Genomic DNA, 27,269 nt, shown 5'->3' with positions numbered 1-27,269 from the left:
GAATTGCCTGGCCGATTCCTCTGGCTGCTGAATTATGTGGCTTAAGTCATCGGCATCTGGTGGTCGCACATAAGTGCCCTGGAAGTTGTCGAGGAATGCGTCTTCCAGGTCCTCCCAAGAACCGATTGAGTCTGCTGGCAAGCTGTTAAGCCAATGCCGGGCCGGTCCCTTAAGTTTGAGCGGGAGGTATTTGATGGCGTGTAGATCATCGCCGCGGGCCATGTGGATCTAGAGGAGATAATCCTCAATCCATACTGCAGGATCTGTTGTTCCACCATATGATTCGATGTTTACGGGTTTGAAACCCTCTGGAATTTTATGATACATTACTTCGTCTGTGAAGCATAATGGGTGTGCGGCGCCTCTATAATGGGCTATATCACGACGCAGCTCGAAGGAGCTATGTCTGTTGTGTTCGGCCCGGCCGGATTTGTTGTGTCCGGAATGAAGATCGCCGTCATGTGCTGTGGGGTGCCTGCGCGATCCGTAGATCGATCTTGTTTGTCTTGCCTTGTCCTCCAGTACGTCTCGCAGGTCTGGCGCATTTTCCCGTGCCTTGGTTGAACGGCACCGGGACAAGGCTTGGGTGGAGGGCCGAGAGGCCTCTCTGTCGCGGCCGCGAGGTGGCCAGTTGGCCATGTCGTGCGCTGGTGATGTAGGTGCTTCCTCCTCTGATCGGGGTAGCGGCCTGCGCTTTGGGTAACTCTTGGAGGGGCGTTCGAGTTCATACTCTCTGGCTGCAAGGACTTCCGTCCATCTGTCAGCTAGCAAATCTTGATCAGCTCGAAGTTGTTGCTGCTTTTTCTTGAGGCTGCTTGCCGTGGCTAAAAGCCTGCGTTCGAAACGCTCTTGTTCAGCGGGGTCCGATGGTATGACGAATTCGTCGTCGTCGAGGCTTGCCTCGTCTTCGGAGGGAGGCATATAGTTATCATCCTCAACCTCTCGGTCTGCCGCTCTCTCATGAGGGCTGGCTTCTCCATCTTCCTGTGCCGAATCTTGCGGTAGGGGGTGTTCTTCGGCGCTATTCGCGGTAGTATTATCTCCCGTGCCGGAATCACCGTTTTTGCTTTGGCGGGATTTAGAGCGGCGCCGCTGACGCCGGCGCTTTGGCTGTTTCTTGGAGGTGTCATCCTCCGCTGTTCCATCGCCATCTCCATCGTTTGGAGTATCCACCATGTATATATCATATGACGAGGTGGCCTTCCAGCGCCCTACAGGTGCTGGTTCCTGTTCGTCTCCTCCATCGTCGTCCATACCATCGATGTCTTCGGAGTCGAAGTCAAGCATGTCGGTTAAATCGTCGACAGTGGCTACAAAGTGGGTGGTGGGTGGGCTTCGAATTTCTTCGTTGTCCGCATCCCATCCTTGCTGACCGTAGTCTGGCCATGCCTCTCCTGATAAAGGGAGAAACTTTAGTGAGTTCAGGATGTCGCCGAAGGGCGAGTGCTGAAAGATGTCCGCTGCGGTGAACTCCATTATCGGAGCCCAATCGGATTCGATCGGTAGGCGCGCGGGGGGTTCGGAGTCCGGAGAGGAATCCGGGTCCTCGGAGTCACGGGTCACGCAGAACGCGGGGCTGACGTTCGGCTCGATCGCCTTTGAGATCGTAGCCCCTGAGGTGATGTCCAGCCGCTCATCCTTAATTGGGGCAATAGGCTCCGGATTAAGGGTAGGAACCGCTGCGCGTGCGGCCTCCAGGGCACTGTTTAGTGGCAGAGCAAGATCATGCCTCTGAAAACAGTGCGGTGCGCTTGGCTGTGGCTCGAATCCGTCGAAGATCAAATCCCCGCGGATGTCTGCCATGTAGTTTAAGCTTCCAAACCTGACCTGATGGCCAGGGGCGTAGCTTTCGATCTGCTCCAGGTGGCCAAGCGAATTGGCCCGCAGTGCGAAGCCGCCGAAGACGAAGATCTGTCCGGGGAGAAAAGTCTCACCCTGGACCGCATCATCGTTGATGATTGATGGAGCCATCGGGCCTAAAAGTGACGACACAGAGGAACTCTCAATGAAAGCACCAATGTCGGTGTCAAAACCGGCGGATCTCGGGTAGGGGGTCCCGAACTGTGCGTCTAGGCAGATGGTAACAGGAGACAAGGGACACGATATTTTTACCCAGGTTCGGGCCCTCTCGATGGAGGTAAAACCCTACTCCTGCTTGATTAATATTGATGATATGGGTAGTACAAGAGTAAATCTACCACGAGATCAAGGAGGCTAAACCCTAGAAGCTAGCCTATGGTATGATTGTTGTATGATGAAGTTGTCCTACGGAGTAGAACCCTCCGGTTTATATAGACACCTGATAGGGTTAGGGTTACACAGAGTCGGTTACAATGGTAGGAGATCTTGAATATCCGCATCGCCAAGCTTGCCTTCCACGCCAAGGAAAGTCCCATCCGGACACGGGACAAAGTCTTCAATCTTGTATCTTCGTAGTCCTAGAGTCCGGTTGAAGGTATAGTCCGGCTACCCGAACACCCCCTAATCCAGGACTCCCTCACCAGGCAACCCAGCTTGCAAATCGCTTAAGTCAATATGGTGCATATTGTGGCGTAATACACGAACAAGGAACGAAGCCGTACAAGTATAATCATCTGCAAGAGGAAAAGCTCCATCAAGGGAGCCCCCAAGTAAATGGGGTATTTGAATTTGTGTGTCACAAACAAAGTTTTGACAAGGAGATTCTCTACAAGCATTTTTTTCCAAAAAGGTATAATGCTTGGTCGAACCGAACACAAGTTAAAAATTTAAAACTTTGAGCATGAAGGCAACTTAGCTGGTTAATGTGTTCGGTATTGATGACGCAGCCCGAGCTTGATGCGGGACAAGGTTCCATCCCCCAAGCCGGTCCCAAGGTGGCGGAGCAAAGAGCTCGGCACTCCGAAGTGGTGACATAGCACGAAGTCAATGCGGGCCGGCAGAGTGATGCCGAAGTCCCTCGCATGGGGTAATGAAGTGTTGACGAAGCCCCTCGTCCAGCTGAGGTGACGTGGTATGTCAGTACGCCGAGTTGACGATACTACCCAACCCGGATCATTTTCCTGTGCACAAAAAATAGTGCAAATCGGAGATAATAGTAATAATAATAAATAAATAAAAATCGTTGCATAATAAATAATTTATGCAAAATGAGTAATAAAAGAAATATGGCCTAGCGCCAAAGTCAATGTCGATGCAGAGTGTTGGCGTGATGCGGTAAAGGCATGGCAAAGCCTGAATTCACAGGTCGGTCCGAGTTCCGGATGCGGCGTTCGCTGGACCATGTACGGAAACTGACCGAAACACCATGCGACCGTCGTTAATGCGGCCATCATTTGATAGACCTGTGTACATGTGATGAACAAACAAGAGTAATAATTCCTTGGGAAAAATGAACCCGAACAAGCAAAAAATACTAGGATTAATAGCACCTGGTTTATTTGTTGTAGCAATCCGAAGAAAGGTGATTCCGAGAATTGGGATTCGATCCGCACACCCATTTCCTGATGGGCGATAAAGCGACGGTATGGCGATGTTGGCAAAGGTTGGCTCGCCGAGGCAAAGCTCTCGGTCCAGCTAACGTGATGGAGCTGGTCGTCTAGTGATGCTGAAGTCTCCGGAGTAGGTTGATGAAGAGATGGCGAAGCCCACGGTCCAACCGAGATGTCGAAGTAGGTCGTCGTGATGGACACCAGCTTGAAGAAGCAATAGTGCGGCCCTGCCGATTCAGGTCGTGACGTGGTCGATGCCAGCTTGATGAAGTGACTGTGCGGCGATGCCGGTATGCCCGCTCCGTGTAATCTGTGGGGCGGCGATGTTGGTGATGATTTATCCTTCACGATACCGGACTCTTGTTCGGCTTGCCGAGATGATGATCCGAAGAAGTTGAGCTCGGCTCAACAAAGTGACGACGTGTCTAACGCAGGCCCCTTTTTGAATGTACAAAAATTGGTAGAGCTCAGCATGTCTGGAAGCACGGGAGAACGCTCTTCTGCGGCAGCCTTGGAGCAATATTGCCGGACTGGTTTGACACCAGCATGATGATGAAGATGACCTCAGGGGAGTTTTAAAAAATTTATGGGCACGTGTTTAAAACCAATGCACAATACCCTAGAAGAGAATTCCTCTAAAAAGGTTGTCCAATATCACGTTCATAAAGAAACATGAATTCGGGTCGGATCCGTATTCACGCAGAAAACGGATCCGAAAATTGCTCCAATCATCGGAAGGTTCCCGGAGTTTGAACCGTCAGGTCGAGCTGAAACTTGGAGGGGTGGTAGATATGGGAATTCCGCAGTAGATGAACGGTTGGATCTTCCAAAGGACCTCCGAGATAGGCTCTCGAGACCACGCCCTAAACTCGTCCAGATTCCCATCCAGATTTGACAGGGCACCGGTATATCATAGATTCCCATCCATCTGAACTCGACATCCAGAATCCCATCCATCTTAACTCGACAAAATTTTGCATGGCTGTTGTAGACGTAATTCCACACTATTCCAACGAAGCAATCGTCAAACCAACGCTCGAGGAGGTGGTGACGGCGAATACAAGTTCGATGTCCATAAAAACAACACGGCCGCCCGAGGGCAATGTTGACGTTGAGCCCTCGAGCTCCATGGATCACTCCTCTATGATCATGATAGAGATCGGAGTTGATTTTGAAAAAAGCCCCCATCCGAACATGATGATCGGAGATGGAGCACAGTCATCGGTCAAGCCAAGGTGACCAGTCAAGCCGGCGACGAAGATGCTGGCGTCGCAGTTGACCTGCGGGCGAGCCATTGATCCTTTTGCCGATCACACAGCGGAACTCTCAATGAAAGCACCAATGTCGGTGTCAAAACCGGCGGATCTCGGGTAGGGGGTCCCGAACTGTGCGTCTAAGGATCGATGGTAATAGGAGACATGGGACACGATGTTTACCTAGGTTCGATCCCTCTTGATGGAGGTAATACCCTACATTCTGCTTTATTGTTCTTGATGATATGAGTATTACAAGAGTAGATCTACCACGATATCAGAGAGGCTAAACCCTAGAAGCTAGCCTATGTTACGATTGTATGTTTCCCCCTATCGACTAGCCTGGCCTCGGTTTAAATAATGCACCAGAGGCCTAGGATAACAGGAGTCCAAGCCGGATACGCCGGTTGGGAGAAGTCCTTGTCTTGATCGCCAAGTCTTGTGGAATCTTCCATGTATGCGGCAGCTGTCCGAACTATCCCATGAGTATACGACCATGGGGGTCCTCGGCCCAATCTAATGGATCGGGAGATGACGTGGTGAGTACCCCCTAGTCCAGGACACCGTCAATAGTAATTATCTTCCGCTCTCCGAGGATGAGGTGAGCCTCGATGACGAGTATTTCATTATGCCTGAAGAACCTCTCGGGCAGGAGCGCTTCAATCGCCAGCTAATAGCCACCGCAAGAATCCTGAAAAAGAAGCAGCAGCAACTTAAGGATGATCAACACCTATTAAATGATAGATGGACTGATATCTTGACAACCAAAGAATACGGCCTTAAGCGCCCAACCAAAAGCTACCCGAAGCACAAATTGCTACCTCAGTTCGATGATGAGGCGCTGGAGCCCATACCATCATCACGCAACGAGGCTGACCAACTACCACATGGTCGGGTTAAAGCGGCAACTCAAGCCGAACACCAGCCCGCGCCGCCTCATTATAACGGCAGAGATAAAACAGCTCGTGGGCACACATATGACCTCCGGCAGGACCTGAACAACAGAACAGGGCATACTAGATCGATCTATGGATCGCGAGAACGTACCTCGACACCTATTGATGGCTATCTATTCGGACATGACATGCCTAGTCATCCACGGGACGAACACTGCAGACGGACTGCATCGGAGCTACGTCGCCATGCGGCCCGATATAGAGGCACTGCACACCCTCTTTGCTTCACTGACGAAGTAATGGATCACATATTCCTGGAAGGGTTTAAACCCGTAAATACCGAATCATACGATGGAACAAGTGACCCCGCAGAGTGGATCGAGGACTTTATTCTCCACATTCATATGGCTCGTCGAGATGACCTCCACACCATCGAATACCTCCCTTTAAATCTCAAAGGGCTAGCTCGGCACTGGCTAAACAGCCTGCCCAGATATTCTATTGGCAGCTGGGAGGACTTGGAAGAAGCCTTCCTTGACAACTTCCAAGGTACAAATGTCCGGCCACCAGATGCTGATGACTTAAGTCACATTGTCCAGCAACCCGGAGAGTTAGCCAGGAAGCTCTGTTCTAGGTTCTTATTTAAAAAAAAACCAAATAATCGACTGTCCGGACATAGAAGCCCTAGCGGCCTTCAAACACAGCGTCCGGGGTGAGTGGCTCGCTCACCACCTCGGTTAAGAAAAACCAAAATCCATGCCAGCCCTTACCACTCTGATGACCCGTTTTTGCGCGGGAGAAGCTAGTTGGCTTGCTCGTAGAAGTAACAGCGCCAGCGATTCGAAGTCCGGGACAGCAACAGCAAACCACGACGCAGCAAATACAAACGCCGCAATGATAATGAAAGAACGCATGACACAACGATTAATTCCGGATTAAGCGGTCCCAAGTCCGGTCAACGGAAGAAGCCATTTAAGGCAAATAGAGATGGACCATCCAATTTGGACAAAATATTGGACTGGCCCTGCCAGATTCATGGCCACCCCAACAAACCAGCTAATCATACCAACAGAAGCTGTTGGGTCTTCAAGCAGGCTGGCAAGCTCAATGCCGAACACAAGGGGAGGAGGCCGCCAGGCCATAGCGATGACGAAGAGGCTTACCAACCAAATATCGGGGGTCAGAAGCAATTTCCCCCCGAAGTGAAAACAGTGAACATGTTATACATGACACACAACTCTACAGGGGAGCTGGAAAGACACTCCCTCCGGACTGAGGATCACACTACGGCAACCTCAGCCGAAGTACAAAGTGGTCTCATTAAACTGCATACCTTGTCGGCCGTTAAGCCACAGGTCTCCATCCAACAGGATCGACCAAGTTTGGAGCAGGACTAGTAGTTCGTCTTCCGCCGTCCGCCTCATATACCTACGAAATTTGTATTGCGCATACATAACTATGCACTTAAAATAGCATGGGCATCGGTGGAAGCACAACACGGACGGGTCTACAAGTACTCCCATAACCTACTTACTTTTTTTCCTTTCTTATATATTACTCTTTCTTTTTCCATCATCTTTCACCACAGGTAGCGCAAAGGCTGGTCATGTCATGGAGTGTATCAGAGTCCGGGTTCATAAATTCACCCAAAGGTTACCCCTGTTAAGGAGCCCCTTCACCGAGGAAAGGCGACGCAGACGTGCGATAGGAGGTCCAAAAAAACTTTTTGTAGACCGCACTCCCTATTTTGAGAGCCTGTAAAGTGCCTGTTTCCTCAGCCGCCGACCCCTGGCATGTCAAATAGCCGAGGTCGTGGCGTTATTATCCATAAAATGACAATTGGCATATCAGTTAGGTTCTAGTGAACATACTCTGTATCCGTATTCACTTTTATATAAAGAACCGAATTTTGCTCCTTTTTGTTGTTTCACACACCCACCCCGGCATACCTTGCCACGGCTTGTCATTGGAACAAAATGAGTTGCCAACAAAGTCCGAATAGCTTCATAGCATACTTCGGCGTCACGAGTTCGGCCTTATATGCATCAGCTCCGAATCATGTCTTGGTTCAATAGCTGGGATCCCAGCTCCAGTGCTTGGTACCTTACATTCCACTCTATCGGCTAGGCTTGTAAAGGGAGAACTACTGCGATTGTGTTTCTGGTTCACCTGGTCAAACACCTGGGTATTGGATACTGGTTCAGTTGCTATTATTGGTGACTTGAAGCAAAAAAAAAGCTATGGACTAAACGGAGACTGGCTAAGGGCGAGGTGACGATGTATGTTGGAAGTATTTTCAAAGTTGATGAGATCACCATCGCACGCTTCATCTGCCTTCAGGATTAGTATTCAACCTAGATAAATGTTTTCAGGTGTCTATGTTGAGCATGAACATGATTAGATCATGTTCATTGCAATACGGTTATTCATTTAAGTTAGAGAATAATGGTTATTTTGTTTACATGAATAATACCTTTCATGGTGATGCACCCTATGTGAATGGTTCATTGAATCTCGGTCGTGGTAATGCACATGTTCACGCCAAAAGATGTAGAGTTAATAATGATAGGACCACTTTCTTGTGGCACTGCCGCTTAGGTCTTATTGGCGTAAGATGCATGAAGAAACTCCATGTCGATGGATGTTTGGAATCACTTGATTTTGAATCGCTTGACACATGCGAGCCATGCCTCATGGGCAGGATGACTAAAACCCCGTTTTCAGGTACAATGAAATGGGCAAGTGACTTGTTGGAAATTGTACATGTTGATGTGTGTGATCCAATAAGAATTGAGGCATGTGGTGGACATCGCTATTTTCTCATCTTCACTGATGATTTGTGTAGATATGGGTATACTTACTTAATGAAGCACAAGTCTAAAACGTTTGAAAAGTTCAAGCACTTTCAATGTGAAGTTAAGAACCATCATAACAAGAAGATCAAATTCCTACGATCTGATCGATGGAGAATTTCTGGGTTATGAGTTTGGCAATCACTTAACACATTGTGAAATTGTTTCACATTTGACACCACCTGGAACACCACAGCATAATGGCGTGTCCAGACGTCGTAATCGAACCTTATGAGATATGGTGTGATCTATGATGTCTCTTACCAATCTACCGCTATCATTTTGAGGTTATGCGTTAGAGACAGCTGCATTCACTTTACATAGGGCACCATCTAAGTCCGTTGAGGCGACGTCGTATGAACATTGGTTTGGCAAGAAACCAAAGTTGTCGTTTCTTAATATTTGGTGCTGCGATGCTTAAGGATTCAGCCAAAAAAGCTCGAACCCAAAGCGGACAAATACATCTTCATAGGATACCCAAAGGTAATAGTTGGGTATACCTTCTATCTCAGATCTGAGGGTCAAGTGTTTGTCGCTAAGAACGGGTTCTTTCTTGAGAAAGAGTTTCTCTCGGAAGAATTGAGTGGGAGGAAGATAGAACTTGATGAGGTTGTTAAACCTCTACTTCAACCGGAAAGTAGTGCAACACAGAAAGTTGTTTCTATGGCGCCTACGTCGGTTGAAGAGGAAGTTAATGATAGTGATCATGAAGCTTCGGATCAAGTTGCTATGGAACCTCGTAGGTCGACAAGGATATGTACTACTCCTGAGTGGTACGGTGATCCTGTCTAAGATAGCATGTTGGACAACAATGAACCTACGAGCTATGGAGAAGCGATGATGGGGCCATATTCCGACAAATGGTTAGAAGCCATGAAATCTGAGATAGGATCCATGTATCAGAACAAAGCATGGACTTTGGTGGACTTGCTTGTTGATTGGCAAGCCATTGAGATAAATGGATCTTTAAGAAGAAGACGGACGTGGACGGTAATGTTACCATCTATGAAGCTCGACTTGTGGCAAAGAGTTTTTCACAAGTTCAAGGAGTTGACTACGATGAGATTTTCTCACCCGTAGCAACGTTTAAGTCCATCGGAATCATGTTAGCATTAGCTGTATTTTTCGATTATGAAATCTGACAGATGGATGTCAAAAACAAGTTTTCTTACCAGTTTTCGTAAGAAAGAGTTGTATGTGATACAATCAAAGTTTTGTCAATCCTAAGGATGCTAAAAGGTATGCTGGCTCCAACGATCCTTCTATGGACTAGAGCAAGCATCTCGGAGTCAGAATATATGCTTTGGTAGAGTGATGAAAGCTTTTAGGTTTATACAATGTTTGCTAGAAACTTGTATTTACAAGAAAGTGAGTGGGAGCACTACAACATTTCTGATAAGTATATGTGGATGACATATTGTTGATTCAAAATAATGTAGAATTTCTGGAAAGCATAAACGGTTGTTTGAAGAGTGATTTTCAAAGGAAAACCTGGATAAAGCTGCTTACATATTGGGCATCAAGATCTATAGAGATAGATCAAGATGCCTAATGATACTTTCAAAGAACGCACACCTTGACATGTTTTTGAAGGAGTTCAAAATAGATCAGTCAAAGAAGGGATTCTTACCTGAGTTGTAAGGTGTGAAGTTGAGTAAGACTCAAAGCTTGACCACGGCAGAAGAAAGAGGAAGGACGAAGGTTGTCCCCTATGCTTTTGTCATAGGCTCTATACGGTATGCCATGCTGAGTACCGCACCTGATGTGTGCCTTGCCACATGTCTGGCAAGAGGTTACAAAGGTGATCTAGGAGTGGATCACCATATAGCGGTCAAAATTATCCTCAGAGGAATAAGGAAATGTTTCTCGGTTATGGAGGTGATAAAGAGTTCGATGTAAAGAGTTACGTTGATGCAAGCTTAACACCTATCCGAATAGCTCTGAGTAGAGATACCGGATACATATAATGGAGCAAGAATTTGGAATAGCGCCAAGTGGAACGTGGTAGCAGCCTCTACGATATGACATAAAGTTTTGCGAAATACGTAGGGATCTGAATATTGCAGACCCGTTGACTAGAACCTCTCTCACAAGCATAACATGATCAAACCCAGAACTCATTGAGTGTTAATCACATAGTGATGTGAACTAGATTATTGAGTCTAGTAAACTCTTTGGATGTTGGTCACATGGCGATGTGACCTGTGAGTGTTAATCACATGGCGATGTGAACTAGATTATTGACTCTAGTGCAAGTGGGAGACTGTTGGAAATATGCCCTAGAGGCAATAACAAATTGGTTATTATTATATTTCCTTGTCCATGATAATCGTTTATTATCCATGCTAGAATTGTATTGATAGGAAACTCAGATACATGTGTGGATACATAGACAACGCCATGTCCCTAGTAAGCCTCTAGTTGACTAGCTCGTTGATCAATAGATGGGTACGGTTTCCTGACCATGGACATTGGATGTCGTTGATAATGGGATCACATCATTAGGAGAATGATGTGATGGACAAGACCCAATCCTAAGCCTAGCACAAGATCGTGTAGTCCGTATGCTAAAGCTTTTCTAATGTCAAGTATCATTTCCTTAGACCATGAGATTGTGCAACTCCTGGATACCATAGGAGTGCTTTGGGTGTACCAAACATCACAACGTAACTGGGTGGCTATAAAGGTGCACTATGGGTATCTCCAAAAGTGTCTGTTGGGTTGGCACGAATTGAGACTGGGATTTGTCACTCCGTGTAATGGAGAGGTATCTCTGGGCCCACTCGGTAGGACATCATCATAATGTGCACAATGTGACCAAGGAGTTGATCACGGGATGATGTGTTACGGAACGAGTAAAGAGACTTGCCGGTAACGAGATTGAACAAGGTATCGGGATACCAACGATCGAATCTCAGGCAAGTATTGTACCGATAGACAAAGGGAATTGTATACGGGATTGATTGAATCCTTGACATCGTGGTTCATCTAATGAGATCATGGTGGAGCATGTGGGTACCAACAAGGGTATCCAGATCCCGCTGTTGGTTATTGACCGGAGAGTTGTCTCGGCCATGTCTACATGACTACAGAGCCCATAGGGTCTACACACTTAAGGTTCGATGACGCTAGCACTAGTAGAAAAAGGGCCTTTAGTCCCGGTTCATAAGGGCCTTTAGTCCCGGTTCTGGAACCGGGACTAAAGGGTCGGTACTAAAGCCTCCCCCTTTAGTCCCGGTTCTAACTGGAACCGGGACTAAAGGCCCTCCACGTGGCCGTTGCCTCGAGATCCACCTTTAGTCCCGGTTGGTAACACCAACCGGTACTAATGGATATTTTATGATTTAAAAAAATTGAATTTTTTTTTGAATTTCAAATTTCTGAATTATTTTAACCTCTAATCTCTAATCACCCCTCATCACTACTCAATTTAACCTTTAATCTCTAATCACCCCTCATCATTCCAAATCATCTAACTTCCCGAACGGTCACCCATCCTCTCACTACTCCAGCCTGAGCACGCTTAACTTCTGGGGTCTATTCTCCCTCGTTTCCAAGTTTGCACTTGTTGTTTTCCTGACAATAGTAAGATGGCAATCCTATTAACCCTCAGGAATTTAGCTTGAGCATGAAGTCACACATTTCACTGTTTGAGTTTGAAACTATTGTTCTAAAAATCAATAATTATTTAGTAACACTAATATTTCTTGAATAAGTAGTTTGACCACAGTTTGACCATAGTTGACCAAAATTTTAAAAAATGAAATAATTATTTAGTAACACTAATATTCTTGAATAATTATTTAGTAACACTAATACTTCTTGAATAAGTAGTTTGACCATAGTTTGACCAGATTTAACAAAAATTCAAAAAAACTAAAATTTGGGCATAACTTTTTTTCCTTTTAGAATTTGAGGATTCTAAAAATTTGCAAACAGGCCATAGGCGGTCTCCATAGGATGCGGATTTTCGTTCCGAACATTTTGATATATTATACGTTTTTTCCGACATTGTATGCAAAAGTTATAGCCGTTTTACATTTTCCCTGCATTTTTTGCAAAAAATGTCCAACTTTAAGTTTTTAAATTTTCCTAACTAGTAGATGTAGTAACATAACTACCTCTCGAAGGATTTTAAATTTTGAAGTTTCTATCATTTTCTTTTGCTTTTTACAAAACTGAAAAGGCGATGCACCGGGGGGTAGGATTTGAAAATTGCACCATTAGTACCGGTTCGTGGCACGAACCTGTACTAAAGGTCTCAACCCCATTAGTACCGGTTCGTGGCACGAACTGGTACTAAAGGTATAACCTTTAGTACCGGTTCGTGCCACGAACCGGTACTAATGGGCATCGCACCCTTTAGTACCATTTGAATCGGGAGTAATGCCTGTATGGTGCCCTTGCCGCTTGAACCGGTACTAATTCTTACATTACTCCCGGTTCGTAATGCAACCGGGATTAATGCTCTTTTCTGGCTGGACCAAAGCCCCTTTTTCTACTAGTGTAGGGTTATAGGGAAAGTATGTACGTGGTTACCGAATGTTGTTCGGAGTCCCGGATGAGATCCCGGACGTCACGAGGAGTTCCAGAATGGTCTGGAGGTAAAGATTTATATATGGGAAGTCCCGTTTTGGTCACCGGAAAAGTTTCGGGTGCTATCGGTAACGTACCGGGACCACCGGGATGGTCCCGGGGGTGCAGCAGGTGGGGCTACCAGCCCTACAAGGATGCATGGGCCAAGTGTGGGAGGGGACCAGCCCCAGGTGGGCTGGTGCACCCCCCCACCAAGGCCCAAGGCGCAAGGGAGAGTGGGAGGGGCAAACCCTAGGTCCAGATGGGCCTTAAGGCCCACCCTAGGTGCGCCCCCCTCTCTCCCCCCTTGGCCGCCACCCTAGATGGGTTTTGGGGCTGCCTCCACCCCTAGGGAGGGAACACTAGATGGGGGCACAGCCCCTCCCCTTCCCCTATATAGACTTGAGGTATTGGGGGCTGCAAATGACACGAGATCATCTCCCTGTTGGCGCAGCCCTACCTCTCTCCCTCCTCGTCTCTCGTAGTGCTTGGCGAAGCCCTGCTGGAGTTCCGCGCTCCTCCACCACCACCACGCTGTCGTGCTGCTGCTGGACGGAGTCTTCCCCAACCTCTCCTTCTCCCCTTGTTGGATCAAGGCGTGGGAGACATCACCGGGCTGCACGTGTGTTGAATGCGGAGGCGCCATTGTTCGGCGCTTAGATCAGAATCAACCGTGATCTGAATCGCTGCGGGTACGACTCCTTCATCCGCGTTCTTGCAACGCTTCTGCTTAGCGATCTACTAGGGTATGTACATGCACTCCCCTTCCCCTCATTGCTAGATTACTCCATAGATTGATCTTGTTGATGCGTAGAAAATTTTAAATTTCTGCTATGATCCCCAACATGCACTTCATCAACTGATCCCCTGTCTAGCCCCTTATTAATCCATGATGCTAGCTGTAATGGAGGGCCGGCATGGAATGCAGGTGTAGGTACCCACTTGGTACTACGAGGTTCTGTGACGTAAAACCACTCTCGCTGCCATTGGTTGGAAGTTTCCGTGAAAGAGCCTTTTGGCCAAGGAGTGTTGGTAAGCTTGCTTACTACAGCACCGCCACACTCCGCCTGTTCCCTGTCGACTACCTTCGGCTTGATGATAAAAGTCTTGAGCCATAGGCCGAAGTGTGGGGGGATTCGAAGGAAGGCCCCGCGCGTGATGATAAACGCTGAGATGTGGAGGAAGGAATCCGGAGCTAGATCGTGAAAATCTAGTCAGTAATAAAACATTAACCCCCGGATGAAGGGGTGGAGAGAGAACCCTAGCCCTCAGAGGAAGTGATCGATAAATATGACCCTCTCGCCGGATCTAGGGGTCAGAATAACCTGTCCTTGAGCAGGAAGCCGGTGGGGGATCTCCGCGGTCAGGTATCTGGCCGTCCGAAGCTTTGCAATATCCTCCTCTGTAATGGAGGAAGCCACGCATCGACCTTGAGGGTTGGGCCCTGACATGATAGGGAATCTTGGAGCAATGAAGCCGAACCTTGGGTGCTGGAACTTGAGGGTGCAAAGGCTGACGAGAGGTTTGATGTAAAAAGAGGGCCCTTGGTTCCTTTATAAAGGCATCGGGTATATAACGCCTCCTCCTAAGCCTGAAGACTTGCCTATTCCTAAGGAATCTTTCCAACAGAACGGTTGGGTCACCCGCGCTCGTATTGATGAGAATCCCGCAATAAGGGGACACGATCTCTGCTTCGACAAGACGTGCCAATAACAACCATGCCTCGAAATGTGGAACGACAGGATAGCAAACGGTTCGAAATAAATAACCAGGCGAGTGTGATGTCATGTTATAAAAAATATTACCAGCAGATTGGACTCGTAAAATACTATACTCAATGGCTATGGTACTTGTGTTGCAGGTCCGGACATTGTCATTTCGTCCAAAGATTATCCTGAAGTATTCAGAGAGGGGAACCCACCTTGCAATGTCGAAGACAATCTGCGCGCCGGACACCTCGTCATTGAAGCCTAGTTCAGGGGCTACTGAGGGAGTCCTAGACTAAGGTGTCCTCGGGCGTCCGGCCTATTAGTCGTGGGCCGGACTGATGGGATGTGAAGATATGAAGGCCAAAGACTCCACCCGTGTCCGGATAGGGCTCTCCTTGGCGTGGAAGGCAAGCTGGGCGTCTAACTATGAAGATCTTTCTCTGTAACCGACCTTGTGCAACCCTAGATCCCTCCTGTATCTATATAAACCGGAGGTCTAGGTGCGTAGATTGGCCGAATCCTTATAATCACAGCCAGGTTAGACTCTTAGGGTTTAGCCATTAAGATCTCGTGGTAGATCAACTCTTGTAATACTCATATTCATCAAGATCAATCAAGCAAGACGTAGGGTATTACCTCCATAGAGACGGCCCGAACCTGGGTAAAACATTGTGTCCCCCGCCTCCTGTTACCATTGATCCTAGAAGCACAGTTCGGGACACCCTACCCGAGATCCGCCGATTTTGACACTGACACTCACCATCGTCATCTTCAAGCTCGGACGACCGAGATCGACCATGCCGCTCTATATGCTCCAGGCTTCCCCCGAGCCCATTGTTCACCCTGACGACCTCGCTGTGAGACCCGTCGTCCTTCCCCTCTTTTCTCTCGATCGAATGCATGCTCTAGGCTCCATAACCACTGGAGCCGTGAGCTCCTTGCCTGCGGCAATGATGCAGTAATGGCCTTAGTCACTCCAGTGATAACCCACAAGTATGGGGGATCGCAACAGTTTTCGAGGGTAGAGTATTCAACCCAAATTTATTGATTCGACACAAGGGGAGCCAACGAATATTCTCAAGTATTAGCAGCTGAGTTGTCAATTCAACCACACCTGGAAACTTAGTATCTGCAGCAAAGTATTTAGTAGCAAAGTAATATGATAGTAGTGGTAATGGTAGCAAAAGTAATGTTTTTGGTATTTTGTAGTGATGATAGCAATAGCAACGGAAAAAGTAAATAAGCGAAGAACAATATATGGAAAGCTCGTAGGCAATGGATCGGCGATGGAGAATTATGCTGGATGAGGTTCACCATGTAACTATCATAACCTAGGGTGACACAGAACTAGCTCCAGTTCATCAATGTAATGTAGGCATGTATTCCGAATATAGTCATACGTGCTTATGGAAAAGAACTTGCATGACATCTTTTGTCCTAACCTCCCGTGGCAGCAGTGTCCTAATGGAAACTAAGGGATATTAAGGCATCCTTTTAATAGAGTACCAGAACAAAGCATTAACACATAGTGAATACATGAACTCCTCAAACTACGGTCATCACTGGTAAGTATCCCGATTATTGTCGCTTCGGGGTTAACTATTCGAAACACATAATAGGTGACTATAGACTTGCAAGATAGGATCAAGAACTCTTATATATTGATGAAAACATAATAGGTTCAGATCTAAAGTCATGGCACTCAGGCCATAGTGACAAGCATTAAGCATAGCAAAGTCATAGCAATATCAATCTCAGAACATAGTGGTTACTAGGGATCAAACCCTAACAAAACTAACTCGATTACATGATAGATCTCATCCAACCCATCACCGTCCAGCAAGCCTACAATGGAATTACTCACGCACGACGGTGAGCATCATGAAATTGGTGATGGAGGATGGTTGATGATGACGATGGCGACGAATTCCCCTCTCCGGAGCCCCGAACGGACTCCAGATCAGCCCTCCCGAGAGGTTTTAGGGCTTAGGTCCGGCTCTATATCGTAAAACGCGATGAATCCTTCTCTCTGGTTTTTTTTCTCCCTGAAACCAAATATATAGAGTTGGGGCCCACGAGGTAGGGGGCGTGCCCTAGGGGGGCAGGCGCACCCCCCACCCTCCTAGACAGGTGGTGGGCCCCCAGGCCTTCATCTTTTGCAAGGATTTTTTATATTTTCTGAAAAGTTGTACCATGAAGTTTCAGGTCATTCCGAGAACTTTTGTTTCTGCACATAAATAACACCATGGTAATTCTGCTGAAAACAGCGTCAGTACGGGTTAGTTCCATTCAAATCATGCAAGTTAGAGTCCAAAACAAGGGAAAAAGTGTTTGGAAAAGTAGATACGACGGAGACGTATCAACTCCCCCAAGCTTAAACCTTTGCTTGTCCTCAAGCAATTCAGTTGATAAACTGAAAGTGATAAAGAAAAACTTTTACAAACTCTGTTTTCTCTTGTTGTTGTAAATATGTAAAGCCAGCATTCAAGTTTTCAGCAAAGATTATAACTAACCACATTCACAATAACACTTAGGTCTCAAGTTTACTCATATCAATGGCATAATCAACTAGTGAGCAATAATAATAAATCTCGGATGACAACAGTTTCTAAAAACAATCATAATATGATATAACAAGATGGTATCTCGCTAGCCCTTTCTGAGACCCCAAAACATAAATGCAGAGCACCTTTAAAGATCAAGGACTGACTAGACAATGTAATTCATGTAGAAGAGATCCAGTCAAGTCATACTCAATGTAAACTAACAGTAATGAATGCAAATGACAGCGGTGCTCTCCAACTGGTGCTTTTTAATAAGAGGATGATGACTCAACATGAAAGTAAAATAGATAGGCCCTTCGTAGAGGGAAGCAAGGATTTGTAGAGGTGCCAGAGCTCGGTTTTGAAATAGAGGTGAATAATATTTTGAGCGGTATACTTTCATTGTCAACATAACAACCAAGAGATGGCAATATCTGCCATGCTACACATAGTATAGGCGGTTCCCAAACAGAATGGTAAAGTTTATACTCCCCCTTCCACCAACAAGCATCAATGCTTGGCTTGCTCAAAACAACGAGTGACTCCAACTAACAAGAGTCCCAGGGGGAGTTTTGTTTGCAATTATTTTGATTTGATTTGCATAAAGCATGGGACTGGGGCATCCCGGTGACCAACCATTTTTCTCATGAGCGAGGAGTGGAGTCCACTCCTCTTGAGAATAACCCGCCTAACATGGAAGATAGGTACAGCCCTAGTTGATACATGAGCTATTCGAGCATACAAAACAAGATATTTATTTGAAGGTTTAGAGTTTGGCACATACAAATTTACTTGGAGCGGCAAGTAGATACCGTATATAGGTAGGTATGGTGGACTCATATGGAATAACTTTGGGGTTTATGCAGTTGGATGCACAAGAAGTATTCCCGCTTAGTACAGGTGAAGGCTAGCAAAAGACTGGGAAGCGACCAGCTAGAGAGCGACAACAATCATGAACATGCATTAAAATTAATCAACACCAAATGCAAGCATGAGTAGGATATAATCCACCACGAACATAAATATCGTGAAGGCTATGTTGATTTTGTTTCAACTACATGCGTGAACATGTGCCAAGTCAAGTCACTTAGATCATTTAGAGGAGGATACCACCCTATCATACCACATCACAACCATTTTAATGACATGTTGGCACGCAAGGTAAACCATTATAAGCTCCTAGCTAATCAAGCATGGCACAAGAAACTATGATCTCTAGTTGTCATTGCAAACATGTTTATTCATAATAGGCTGAATCGGGAACGATGAACTAATCATATTTACAAAAACAAGAGAGGCCGAGTTCATACCAGCTTTTCTCATCTCAGTTAGTCCATCATATATCGTCATAATTGCCTTTCACTTGCACGACCGAATGATGTGAATAATATTAAAAGTGCACGTGCATTAGACTAAGCTGGAATCTGCAAGCATTCAATAAACAGGAGAAGACAAGGCAATATGGGCTCTTTTGTCAGACCAGCAATAATGCATATAAGAGCCACTTGAACAATTTAATTATGGTCTTCTCCTATCGACCCCCAAAGAAAAGAAAAGAAATAAAAATATTTACACGAGAGAGCTCCCAACAAGTAAAAGAAGAACAAGAAATATTTTTGGGTTTTCTTTTTAATTACTACTACAAGCATGGAAATTAAACTAATTAAAAGCTACAACTAATTTTTTGGTTTTTCTTAAGGTTTATCAAACACACAAGAAGAAAGAATAAAAAGGAAATAAACTAGCATGGATGATACAATGAAAAAGTATGAGCACCGACATCTAGCAATGAGTGTGTGAATATACATGTAATGTCGGTGAGAAATACGTACTCCCCCAAGCTTAGGCTTTTGGCCTAAGTTGGTCTATGGCCATAGTTGGCCTGGCTGATATCCATAGTAGTAGTTGGGGTCGTACTGAGTTGCAGCGGCTATCGCCTCCTGAGCTGCAGCATGGCGACGAGCGGCCTCCGCCCTCCTCTCGTACTCATCTGCCTCCTCTCTGGTAATAACATATCTTCCATTTGCGTGAAGATGAAAATTCAAACCTCCTCACAAAGGAACTAGTGAGATAGTGATATTGGCTGCACTTTTCTTCCTCGAAGCTCAGAAGAGCAGCGTTACGCAAATATGCGTTAAATTCTTCTTTAATTCCCGCTTGATCCATAAAATTTTCCGAAGGCCATTCACAAGGATGCACTAGAGCGTCTCTTGGTGCCTCTTCATCAGCATCATGCATTACAAGACTGGGTCCTTGCTTCCTTGAAGAACCACCTTGGAACATTTTCCTAAGCATTTTTCATCCTCTGAAAAATTTCTGAAATTTTTTGTAACTTCAAAATAAAAGTAAGCCAAACTCAATAATATTGATAGCAACTACTCCTACAAGTGCCTAGAGCCTATATCATGCATCCAAACTACTTTTGACCATATAAATTTGACATGCAAGCTTAAGAATAGGGTCACCTAAGCAGCAAAAAATTTCAACGAATAAAGCACTAGAACAGAAACTAATTGGACTAATGGAGGAGTCACATACCAAGGAACAACTCCCCAAGCAGTTTTGTGAGAGGTGCTTTGAGCAAGGAGAACGAAAATGGCAGTAAAACGATCTTGGACTCGAGTTTTAGCTCGATATTCGTGTTTGGGGGAGGAAGAAGGGGTGTGTGGGTGAAAGGATAAGTGGAGGAGGGCCACCGTGGGCCCACGAGGCAGGGGGGCGCGCCCAGGGGGTAGGGCGCGCCCCTGACCCTCATGGCCAGGTGCCAGCTCCTCCTGTTGTGTTCTCAGTGCCAAATATTCTCAAATATTCCAGAAAAAATCATATTTAAATTTTAGGGCATTTGGAGAACTTTTATTTTCGGGGTATTTTTATATTGCACGGATAATCAAATAACAGAGAGAAAAATACTATTTTTATTTTTATTTAATATAAATAATAGAAAGTAAAAAGTGAGGTACAGAAGGTTGTGCCTTCTAGTTTCATCCATCTCATGATCATCAAAAGGAATCCACTAGCAAGGTTGATCAAGTCTTGTTAACGAACTCATTCCTAATAACATGGAACCGGAGAAATTTCGAATAACACTATGTTACCTCAACAAGGATATGCACATCCCCAATAATAAGAATATCATATTTCTTCTTGATAGTAGGAAGAGGAAATTCAAAACCTCCAAATATAATCGATGGATTTTTTCCAATAGAGTTGATACTATGAACTTGAGGTTTTTTCCTTCGAAAGTGTACCGTATGCTCATTACCATTAACATGAAAAGTGACATTGCCTTTAGTGCAATCAATAACAGCCCCTGCAGTGTTCAAAAAGGGTCTTCCAAGAATAATAGACTTACTATCGTCCTCGGGAATATCAAGAATAACAAAGTCCGTTAAAATAGTAACGTTTGCAACTACAACATGCACATCCTCACAAATACCGACAGGTATAGCAGTTGATTTATCAGCCATTTGCAAAGATATTTCAGTATGTATCAACTTATTCAAATCAAGTCTACGATATAAAGAGAGAGGCATAACACTAACACCGGCTCCAAGATCACATAAAGCAGTTTTAACATAGTTTCTTTTAATGGAGCATGGTATAGTTGGTACACCGGGATCTCCAAGTTTCTTTGGTATTCCACCCTTAAAAGTATAATTAGGAAGCATGGTGGAAATTTCAGCTTCCTGTATCTTTCTTTTATTTGTAATTATATCTTTCATGTACTTAGCATAAGGATTGGTTTTGAGCATACCAGTTAATCGCCTACGCAAAAAGATAGGTCTAATCATTTCAGGAAAGCACTCAAAATCCTCATCATCTTTTTTCATGGATGGTTTGGGAGGAAAGGCATGGGTTTCTGAACCCATGGTTCCCTTTCTTTGCCGTGTTTCCTAGCAACAAAGTCTTTCTTATCATAGCGTTGATTCTTTGATTGTGGTTTGTCAAGATCAACAGCAGGTTCAATTTCTATATCATTATCATTACTAGGTTGAGCATCATCATGAACATTTTATTGACATTATCACTAGTTTCAGGTTCATTACTAGATTGTGTTTCAGCATCAGAGATAGAAATATCATTTGGATTCTCAGGTGTTTCAGTAATAGGTTCACTAGAAGCATGCAAAGTCCTATCATTTTTCTTTTTCTTCCTTTTAGAAGAACTAGGTGCATCTATATTGTTTCTCAGAGAATCTTGCTCAATTCTCTTAGGGTGGCCTTCAGTATACAAAGGTTCATGAGTCATTCTACCAGTTCTAGTAGCCACTCTAACAGCATAATCATTATTCTTATTATTCAATTCATTGAGCAAATCATTTTGAGCTTTAATTATTTGATCTACTTGAGTGGTAACCATAAAAGCATGTTTACTAATAAGTTTAAGTTCACCTTTGACATTAGCCATATAATCACCCAAGTGTTCAAGCATATTTGAATTGTATTTCAATTGTCTACCAAAATAGACATTAAAATCTTCTTGCATAGCCATACATTTATCAGACTCATCTAAGCATGCGCTAGCAAACTTAGTAAATGGGATTTCAGCTTTATCATATCTATAGAGAGAATTTACCTTTACTACCTATGTCGGGTTATCAAGACCATGAATTTCTTCAATAGGTAATGGATTAAGATCATATGTTTCTTCAACAGGCGGTAAATTAAGACCATGTATTTCTTCAATAGGAGGTAAATTCTTAACATCTTCAGCTTTAATACCTTTTTCTTTCATAGATTTCTTTGCCTCTTGCATATCTTCAGGACTGAGAAATAGAATACCCCTCTTCTTCGGAGTTGGTTTAGGAATAGGCTCAGGAGCTAGCTCAGGAAGTGTCCAATTATTTTCATTTTCCAACATATTATTCAATAAAATTGCAGCTTCATCCGGTGTTCTTTCCCTGAAAACAGAACCATCACAACTTATCCAGGTAATCTCTGGAAGCATCGGTTAGTCCATTATAAAAGATATCAAGTACTTCATTTTTCTTAAGAGGATGATCAGGCAAAGCATTAAGTAACTTGAGAAGCCTCCCCAAGCTTGTGGGAGACTCTCTTGTTCAATTTGCACAAAATTATATATATCCCTTAAAGCAGCTTGTTTCTTATGAGCAAGGAAATATTTAGCAGAGAAGTAATAAATCATATCCTGGGGACTACGCACACAACCAGGATCAAGAAAATTAAACGGTGGCACCCTTTAATGAAAACGGAAATATTTTAAGAATATAAAACTAACGAGTTCTCTCAACAGTAGTGAACAGGGTGGCTATATCATTTAATTTAGTAAGATGTGCCACAACAGTTTTAGATTCATAACCATGAAAAGGATAAGATTCAACCAAAGTAATTATATTAGGATCAACAGAGAATTCATAATCCTTATCAGTAACAAAGATAGGTGAGGTAGCAAAAGCAGGGTCAGGTTTCATTCTAGCATTAAGAGATTGCTTATTCCATTTAGCTAATAACCTCTTGAGTTTGTATCTATCTTTGCAAGATAAAATAGCTAAAGAAGCTTCTTTATCAAAAACATAACCCTTAGGAATAATAGGCAAGTCTTCATCATCACTTTCATCAGTATTATTAGATTCGATATTTTCATTCTCTCTAGCCCTAGCAAGTTGTTCATCAAGAAATTCACCAAGTGGCACAGTAGTATCAAGCATAGAAGTAGTTTCATCATAAGTATCATGTATAGCAGAAGTCGCGTCATCAATAACATGTGACATATCAGAACAAATAGCAGAAGCAGGTTTAGGTGTCGCAAGCTTACTCAAAACAGAAGGTGAATCAAGTGCAGAGCTAGATAGCAGAAGCAGGTTAAGATGGCAGATCGTAGTTGAGGGATAAATCTTGGTTCTTGGATCTTTCAAGTTCTTCATAATGATAAGCAGATATAAATCCCATGTGACTCAAAGAATAGAGCTATGCTCCCCGGCAACGGCACCAGAAAATAGTCTTGATAACCCAAAAGTATAGGGGATCGCAACAGTTTTTGAGGGTAGAGTATTCAACCCAAATTTATTGATTCGACACAAGGGGAGCCAACGAATATTCTCAAGTATTGGCAGCTGAGTTGTCAATTCAACCACACCTGGAAACTTAGTATCTGCAGCAAAGTATTTAGTAGCAAAGTAATATGATAGTAGTGGTAACGGTAGCAAAAGTAATGTTTTTGGTATTTTGTAGTGATCATAGCAATAGCAACGAAAAAAGTAAATAAGCGAAGAACAATATATGGAAAGCTCGTAGGCAATGGATCGGTGATGGAGAATTATGCCGGATGAGGTTCATCATGTAACTATCATAACCTAGGGTGACACAGAACTAGCTCCAGTTCATCAATGTAATGTAGGCATGTATTCCGAATATAGTCATACGTGCTTATGGAAAAGAACTTGCATGACATCTTTTGTCCTACCCTCCCATGGCAGCAGTGTCCTAATGGAAACTAAGGGATATTAAGGCATCCTTTTAATAGAGTACCGGAACAAAGCATTAACACATAGTGAATACATGAACTCCTCAAACTACGGTCCTCACTGGTAAGTATCCCGATTAGTGTCACTTCGGGGCTAACGGATCATAACACATAATAGGTTACTTTAGACTTGCAAGATAGGATCAAGAACTCTCATATATTGATGAAAACATAATAGCTTCAGATCTGAAATCATGGTACTCGGGCCCTAGTGACAAGCATTAAGCATAGCAAAGTCATAGCAACATCAATCTCAGAACATAGTGGATACTAGGGATCAAACCCTAACAAAACTAACTCGATTACATGCTAGATCTCATCCAACCCATCACCGTCCAGCAAGCCTACGATGGAATTACTCACGCACGGCGGTGAGCATCATGAAATTGGTGATGGAGGATGGTTGATGATGACGATGGCGACGGATTCCCCTCTCCAGAGCCCCGAACGGACTCCAGATCAGCCTCTCGAGAGGTTTTAGGGCTTGGCGGCAGCTCCGTATCGTAAAACACGATGAATCCTTCTCTCTGGTTTTTTTCTCCCTGAAACCAAATATATAGAGTTGGAGTTGAGGTCGGAGGAGCTCCAGGGGGCCCACGAGGTAGGGGGGCGCGCCTCCCACCCTAGTGGACAGGTGGTGGGCCCCCTGGCCTTCATCTTTTGCAAGGATTTTTTATATTTTCCGAAAAGTTGTTCCTTGAAGTTTCAGGTCATTCCGAGAACTTTTGATTCTGCACATAAATAACACCATGGTAATTCTGCTGAAAACAGTGTCAGTTCGGCTTAGTTCCATTCAAACCATGCAAGTTAGAGTCCAAAACAAGGGCAAAAGTGTTTGGAAAAGTAGATACGATGGAGACGTATCAACTCCCCCAGGCTTAAACCTTTGCTTGTCCTCAAGAAATTCAGTTGATTAACTGAAAGTGATAAAGAAAAACTTTCAGAAACTCTGTTTGCTCTTGTTGTTGTAAATATGTAAAGCCAACATTCAAGTTTTCAGCAAAGATTATAACTAACCACATTCACAATAACGCTTAGGTCTCAAGTTTACTCATATCAATGGCATAATCAACTAGCGAGCAATAATAATAAATCTCTGATAATCAATATGTGGAGCTGACTTTCTTTTTGGTGGCTCGCTCTCTCATTATTCTCTCCATGATGGGTGGCTTGCTTGTCGGTGATCACTTGACTTCGGGACATGGGATGAAGTACATACTCCTTGCCCTTCGTCTTGAAGATGTAGTGGTTCATTCAGCCGTTGTGGACGACTCCTCTATCGAATTGCCATGGCCGTCCAAGGAGAAGATGAGAAACGGACATTGGAACAAAGTCGCACTCCAAGGTGTCTTCGTAGGCGCCGATTTTGAAGGAGACTTGTACTCGGTGATCGACTTGGATGGTGTCGGAGTCGCTAAGCCATTGCACTTTGTATGGATGGGGATGGTTTGTCTTGGGCAATTGAAGCTTGGAGCAAAGCTCTTCGCTTGCGAGATTATGACAACTTCCTCCATCGTTGATGACCTTGACGGATCGTCCATTGATGCCGGCCTTGGTGTGGAATATGTGGCATCTTTGCTCTTCTTCTTGGTGATGTTGGAGGGTCAAGACTTTGGAGACAACGAGTGCGGTACTTGAGTCTTCATTGCAAAAGACTTGTTCTTCTTCATTGTTCACTTGGCACTGCATTGCGACTTGCTCAAGGGCTTCCATTTTGCCTTCACTCATGGAGTCATAAGTGCCATCGTCGTTGAAGACCATGGTTCTCTTGTTGGTGCACTCATAGGACTTGTGGCCTTGGCCTCCGCAAGTGAAACACTTGAAGGAACTCATCTTGACGGACTCATCGGTTGTGGTTGATGATGATGAAGTTGTCTGCTTGAAGTTGCTCGTAGTAGGACGGCTTGTAGTTGACATAGCTTTCTTGGAAGTCAACTTGTCAATGTTGGTAGAAGAAGGCTATGTAGTCGGTGTTGGAGTCGTTGAAGCTTGGTTGTTGGAGAAGCCGTAGGACTTGGATGAGAACTTGGCATACTTGAAATCATCTTGCACTTGCCATTCCGCTTTGGTAGCTTGGTGCACTAGCTCGATGAGATTTGAGTATGGCTGGAAATCGGCGATCTTCTTGATGGGATGATTGAGTCCATTCAAGAAGCGTGCCATTGTTTGCTCATCATGTTCCGTGACATTGGCTCTTATCATTGCAATCTCCATCTCCTTGTAGTATTCTTCAACGCTCTTGGTTCCTTGCTTGAGTTGTTGGAGTTTCTTGAAGAGATCGCGGTTGTAGTAGGTAGGTACAATGCGTGCTCTCATGACATCCTTCATTTGCGCCCAAGTAGTGATGGGTGGTTCACCTCTTGCCTCTCGGCGCTCTATGATTTGTTCCCACCAAATGGGCACATAGTCCTGGAACTCAAGGGATGCCATTGTGATCTTCTTCTCTTCTTCATAATTTTGCAAATGAAAGATCTTGTCAACTTTCAATGCCCATGAAAGGTACTCTTCGGGATCGTTGCTTCCGTTGAACTTGGGCATGGTGAACTTCACCTTGTCATAGCGTTGCTCTTCATTGTGTTGGGGTCGGGGATGATGACGCCCATGTTGTTGATGATTGTTCAACTCGTGGTGCTCTTGGCACGGAGGGTTTTCAACCACGTGTTGCTCTTGTCGTGGGGGATCTCCATTGTCTTCATGATCTTGAGGAACTGGTTGTTCTTGGCGTGCTTGTGGAGGAGCTTCTCGAGCTCAAGGAGGAACTTGACGGTGCATGCGAGCTTGATAAATCCTCTTGCGGAATTCTTCGCGAAGTGATTCGGCATGGTCATGAGCTTGTTGGCCTCGGTCGGCTACGACTCGACTTGAATCGTGTAGAGCTCGTTGTGCCTCAAGTTCTTGAGTGTCACGGAGTTGTTGTTCTTTACGTTGTGCCTCGGCATCTTGTGCATTTTGGTGTAGATGCGCGCGTTCTTCCTCTTCATGTTGGCGTTGTTGTTGCCGTTCTCGTGCTAGCGCAAAGGCTTCTTGGGTTTGACGTCGTCGATGCTCTTGCGAGTTGATGTCGCGTAGAGGATTGAGGCTAGCTTGATGCTCGTTGCGCGCGGCACGGCGAAGAGTGTTTGATGACGGTGTACTTGAGCCGGAGAGGGTGAAGTCGGAGTGGCGACTTGAACGACTCCTTGAAGTGGAAGAAGAGCGGTTGAGCAATAAAGCGCGAATCTCGTCCATCCTTGCGTCATTCTCTTGCTTGTGATCATCGAGCTTGTGGTCAAAGTAGTCCCTTGTATGTTTCTCGGAGAGTCGCAAGTCGGTGGCGAGGTTGTCAATGCGGTCACTCATGGCTTGTTGTTCTTGATGCAAAGCATGTTGTGCACCAAAGATGTGGCTCTTGGTGACGAAGGAGTTCATGTCATCGTCTTGCTCCATGACGAGTGGGTTGGTAGAAGTTCTTGGCCTATCCATCATTCCAAGACAAATGTGAGTGGTAG

Source organism: Triticum aestivum, chromosome 2A, assembly GCF_018294505.1.
Source record: "Triticum aestivum cultivar Chinese Spring chromosome 2A, IWGSC CS RefSeq v2.1, whole genome shotgun sequence".
Taxonomy (NCBI): Eukaryota; Viridiplantae; Streptophyta; class Magnoliopsida; order Poales; family Poaceae; genus Triticum; species Triticum aestivum.
Note: the sequence above shows the minus strand (reverse complement) of the source record.